Here is a 6,081-nt window from a genome sequence, read left to right as displayed (position 1 = left end):
AATAGAGTCATATCCAATGACAAAAGATAATACATTGAAAATGGGAAATTGCCTCTGGCCAGATATGGGTAATCCAAATGCCAGGAGCACTGAATGTTTGCAAGAAGTGAGCAGGACTTCAGATAAGTGAGGTTTAGGGGCTTCCTTGGCTATTTGATGCAAAAGAAGAGAACTCTGCAAGGAAAGATTGGTACGGTGAGAGCATAGCAACTTCAGTATGCATACTGCATATTGATAGAATGGTAGATGACCCAAGTACATGGAGACTGGCCCTCATTGAGAGTTGTGGGAGGAGGCAAGCCAGAGAGAAAGCCATGGATGTTTGGACCTCAGCAGTGAGGTATTTGCATTACTCTCCATGAACCAAGCGCAGGCACAGAAGTGCACAATGGTGGTAGCAACTTTCTAACCTGACAAAGGTAACTGAAGAAAGTGGTTACGGAAATGTAAAATGAGTAGTTTTGTATCCTTCTAAATGAGAAGAGCAGAAGAGTTTGCAGTACTTGAGGGAATGCAAAAGAACAAAGGAATCTGTAGAAATAAAGCTGTATAACCTGATCTGATCATTAAACCTTCAGAGGATTGACCATAGTCACAAGGTGAAGGAGGTGCATTTAGTGTTTTCATTCTTTCTACTACTTAAACAAGATCACGTTCCCTGGCTTTTAGGTGGTCAACAATGCCTTGTTCTAACACCCTAACATCACTGGATAGTGATTGGAATGGATGAACCTCTCATGGGAAGAGTTTACACTGGTGGATTTACACCAAGGTATTCCGGGTAGGGTGGGATTTGGTTGATTATTTTTTCTTTGGATTTCTTCCCTGTTTCTTTCCTGTGTATGCATCATTTACCCCCTCCAGCCCCCCTCCTCAGTTGAACATGTCAAAGCAGAGGCAACTCTTCTGGGTACAGAACACATCTGTTTGCTCTTAACATAGAAACTATTGGAGACCATTCTGAGAAATGCCCTTCTACAGTCATTGCATTATCTACTTCCAGGGACATAGTTCACAGACTAATACAATAAAACATTATATCAGCTGCTGCTGCTGTGTGTGTGAGCCCTCCATCTACTGGGACACTCTACTCTTTCCTTTCTCCTCCTTCAAGTTCTTATCTTTATTTCTTCCCGTTCACCACAAACAATAGTAAAGCATAAAATTACTCACAGACCAAACAAAATTAATATTTGTCTAGGCCTTAGGCATAAGTATGAGCTGCTTGAAGTATCCTATCTCTGCCTACATTCTGTAACCTTTATATCGTCCTTTGTCTTCGAAGTATCTGCAAATTTTGTGTTATTGCAAATAGGAATCCCAAAGATAAGACATCATTCAGAATATCTACCCCTCATCAAATAGAGAAGGCAATATAAAATTTAATAGAGGAAAGAACTGAGTTTAGGAAAACTAAGAGTGGGCATTGTTGAGAGTAACCATGTATGTTCAAATCATTCTTTACCAAAACCATATCTTTCTTGGATGATTGGCTTATGACCATAAGTTTCTCCATGAAACTCAACTTCTCAAGTATGGATAACAACTGTAAGGGATAAAGAAACATACACAAAGCAGAAAAACTAACCTAGGAACTAAAATGAAATCCTTGTTAGCAGGTATAATGCTTTTATTTTTTTTTTTCTAAAGCCTTTCTTTTTTTGTATTCCAAGACTAGGAAGAGAAATAGCGGCAGGTGTGATGCTATTGACAGATCCTCACTGCTATGTAAACCTGCTTGCTCTCCAAATGCATCATTACCATTGGGAACAGTAAGAGCAAGATTGAAGATTCATTAAGATATACCCATAAGCAAAGAGCAAATAAATCTCATTCCTTTCTCTCAGAATACATGGGCTGACTCATTCAACCACCTGTCTAGATCCCTTCTGGCTGAAAATATGAGAACTAGAATTGAACAATCTCATATTAAAAGATGAAGAAAAATACAAATCTACTGTACATGTATATGTTTAATGTAGAATTGGATCTAATTGCCTGGCAAAGTACTTCTTTAAATTGCTGTTTGACTAGGCAACCTTTCATGTTGGAATATTTTTGGTTTGTTTTCAGATTGAATTTTGTGGTTATGAATGCCACAGAAGACTTTGATAGGGGATGACATTTCTATTGGGTCTTTGTTTCTAAGTGTAATATTGGTGAAAGATGGAAGCTCGAAAAATTGACTTTATTCTTTCCCTAGCTACTTGCCACTAGACTAAATTCAGATGCATTTTTTGTGATTGGCCTCTATTTTGCAGAAGAAAATGTTATATTTGAAAGGACATAAGAACTGCCATCTGGTCCTGGTGATTTTTCCACGTCTCATTTATCTATTAGATGTAGAACATCTTGTACATTAGCCACAATTTGATCTAATAATTCTCATCTGTTTGTCTTGTCTGTTTCCAAAGACATTTAGTAAATGAGAACCTCCCTAATGTCTTCCTTAAAAATGGAAAATTCATTTAATGTCTCAGCCTATCATAGTTTTCTAAAAACATAAAGACCAAGCAAGAAATGTATGTGTTCTTTTCATCCAGAAGCCACTTCTGTCCTGTGCTTGTTGCTTAGACCTACAGTCTTACCCTCAGTTTTCATGTTTTCTTTTTTGGCTTCATTCTTGCCAATGAAAAACTGACATATATATCTGTGATGAAATATTGCATTGTTTAAAATGAACACTGTAGAGGATAAATAGATTATTTACAGATGGGGAGAATATACAGATAGGGAGAATTCTTTTGTTTTTTTCCCTAATTATCTAAAACGATCATATACTCTTTTGTACCTATGTTAACTGTTGTAAGAGAAGAGAATCAGAGGTTGTGGGAAAGAGTTTAACATTTTTTTTTGCTTTCACATCAACTTTATTCTCCGAGCAACCTGTGTGAGTTAACAAACCCTCAGAGTGACAACTGTTGTAGGAATCGTCTTCCTTCTTACATGTACCAAAATCTCATATCAGCAAAGAGTTCTGGGTTGCAATAGAGGATTTATTCTTTGCACCTGTCTGTAAGGAATAATGTAACATTTTTTATAACCTTCTAAAGAGAGGAGCAAGAATTAACATTAAACAACAACAACAAGAAAAAAATAAGCCAGGTTCCAGTGGCTATTGCCTGTAATCCTAGCTACTCCAGAGTCTAAAAATCTTAGGATAGTGATTTAAAGCCAACCCAGGTAGGAGAATCTATGAAACTATTATCTCTAATTAACCACCCCAAGCTGAAAGTAGAGATATGAATCAAGCAATAGAGTTGTAGAGCTCAGTGACAACTTTCAGGCTCTGAGTTTAAGGCCAAGGACACATATACACTCTCTCTCTCTCTCTCTTTCTCTCTCTCTCCCTCTCTCTCTCTCTCTCTGTCTCTCTCTCTCTCACACACACACACACACACACACACAGTTTTTATAGTTTTTATGTTTTGAAAGCACTTAGATTGACTTAAATAGTGTTTTCTATGACTCTTGGTTGACGCTGAGAGACTTTCTGATTACAACTCAATCTCAATTTAGGAATAATAGCACCTAAGGAAATATTAAAAGACACTTTCATTTTTGTCTCCCTGATTTGGGGCTGGATGAGCTGGTTTGGGGTTTTATCGCTAAACAATGAACAGTATGTAATGAACAGCCATGCTATTCTGTTCCAGAAAGGTTTCTCTAGAGAAATGACTTCTGATCTTAGATCAGAAGGTAAGTAGAAGGGAATGTCTCCTCTAAAGGAATAACATTTTAAAGACCCTGAGGCAGAATGATGTTGCATTGCTGAAAAAAAAAGAAGTCCAGTTAGTTAGAACAGAGTGAGCAGGTTGTGCAAAGTGAGCTTAGGAGACAAGGCCGGCGCCAGGTCATGCTGAGCCTCGCAACACCATGGTAAATACATGGATGCTCATGTTGAGAGAAAGTTGATGCCATTGGCAGGTTTTAAGTTGAGTAGTTTTCATACCAGCCAGAACATTAAAACTGTTGGAATGGCATTTAGCAGTGAAAACATTACCTGGGCATCAGCAACTCATGCCTGTAATCCTAGCTAGTGAAGAAGCTGGTTCAAAACAATGTGAGACACTTATCTCCAGTTAACTACTAAAAAGCTGGAAGTGGAGGTATGCCTTAAGTGGTTGAATTCTAGCCTTTAGCAAAAAAAACCTCCGGGACAGCACACAGGCCCTGAGTTCAACCTCAGGGACAGTTGAACTCAGGGCCTGTGTGCTATCCCGGAGGTTTTTTTTTGCTAAAAGTTAGAATTCAACCACATATGTGTGTGTGTGTGTACATATATATATGACACATATATGTGTGTGTATATATACACATATATATGATACATAGATATGTGTGTGTGTGTGTGTGTGTGTGTGTGTATATTTGCATACATACACACATACATATATACCAAGATATAACACCAGGTTATTTAGTGGAACAAATTCCTTAGTATTCTAGAACAGCCCATACTTCAGACACCACACTTGAGAAGTTTGGAAGACTCCATTACCTTGCTCTTGGGCTTTTGAAGTTGCATGATTAGAAGAGCACTGTGTGAGGCAAACAATAGCAATATTATGTGGTAGAAATAGGTTTTTATCCTTTCCTAGCAGTTGTGACTGTGAGTGATACCAGCTGATTGTATGACTTGGCACTGGGCTCACAAGGATAAGGTACAGCAAGTGAGTGGAAGAATTCTACTTGTCATAGATTCCTGTTTCTGGAAACCTAAGATTCTTCTTTGTCTTGAGAAAGGCCTGAGGCTCTAGTCCTATGATTGGTTAAAATTGATTGCCTTAAGCTCAAGGCCTTAAACCAAAGTCTTAGTCAATTTCCATGCAGCTTTGCAGAAGCCTTAGGATCTGATCTCTCTTGAAAAAATTAACTTTTACCTCTCAGCAATGACATGCTTAATGTCGTGCATTAAAAAGATTACTCTGGGTGCAGTCTGAAACCAGATTGAAGCTAGCAAGAGCGAAAAGAGTACCATGGCAGTGAATAAATGGAAGTACAGGGTAGTTTGAGTGAGTGGTGAATGGACCTGCACCTGGAATTTGGATATTTATGTAAAAATAAAATTGGCCAGATTTTGTAATAAATTAATTATAAGGGCATGTACAAAACAGAATTACAAAGTTGATCCCCAGGTTTCTAGACAACTAGGTATTATGTGATTCCTTTCCCTAAGAGAATATTTGGGAAGTCCAAAATTTGAGAAATAACTTTTTATATTCAATTTTGGCTTTGTAGGTAAAGAAGTTTATTAAAATTGGTGAGTTTATTAAAATAAAATGAGACAGGGCAACTTATGCACTTTAGGCAGGTAAGACAAAGAAAAGCCACTGATAGAATTTTTAAAAAAATAACCTTATACCTTTATTAACCATAGTCAGGCCAAGACAGAGGTGGGAAAATAAAGGTACTATCTTTCATTCATGGCACCATTGTTATCATGGTTCATAGCAGCTCTTCAGATTTTGGAATTGTATAAAATAATTGCCTTCAGACATGACATTTATCCTCAGAGTCTTGCCTTGAAGTGTGTCAGCATAGAAACCATCTTAGAAATCCATGGTTACTCTTGTGTTCTGTAAGAGGGAATTTAAAATAAGACTAGGTGTCCCAGTTTAGTAACTCCATTGAAGATGTTGTCATTTTTATCCAAGCTACTGGTCACTTTCCTGTATCCACCAACATTATTCCATCAGTTTGTGAGCTGTAAAAACATTGAAAGCTGCTGTTTGCTTCTTTGATTCCCATCTTCTGTCTTGCACACCATCATTACTTACACATTTACCTCAAGCTTGGGAATTATTTCATCTGCCCAGAGGAAATAATAAGTGATTATGTACCATAGGCTCTAATCCCTTCCTCCAGTAGGCCTTGCTATGGTGATCATATATTCTCTAAAATGGACTGTGGTGTGTGTGTATTTATATGTGTGTGTGTGTCTGTAGAAAAGGAGAGAGAGAGAGTACATATGAATATATTTTGTTATCTAAAGGGAAACGTTATACTTCTGTACTGCAATTTTCAAAATTTTAATATATTGTTTCCTTCTTTGATGATAATCCCATCTAAGGCTCTTTG

The 6,081-nt window shown here is 37.5% G+C and overlaps 1 non-coding gene across 1 annotated transcript; it reads right to left on the bottom strand.

The window, feature by feature from the left end:
• Positions 1-2,931: 2,931 nt before the first annotated feature.
• Positions 2,932-3,062, bottom strand: LOC122100015. The gene has a single exon (XR_006146068.1). It is a non-coding gene; the product is annotated as a small nucleolar RNA SNORA40 (small nucleolar RNA).
• Between the last annotated feature and the right edge of the window lie 3,019 nt (positions 3,063-6,081).

Source organism: Dipodomys spectabilis, unplaced genomic scaffold, assembly GCF_019054845.1.
Source record: "Dipodomys spectabilis isolate Male_0828 unplaced genomic scaffold, ASM1905484v1 ptg000017l, whole genome shotgun sequence".
Lineage (NCBI taxonomy): Eukaryota > Metazoa > Chordata > Mammalia > Rodentia > Heteromyidae > Dipodomys > Dipodomys spectabilis.
The sequence above is the reverse complement of the archived record's forward strand: the minus strand, read 5'-3'. Positions and strand labels throughout refer to the sequence as shown.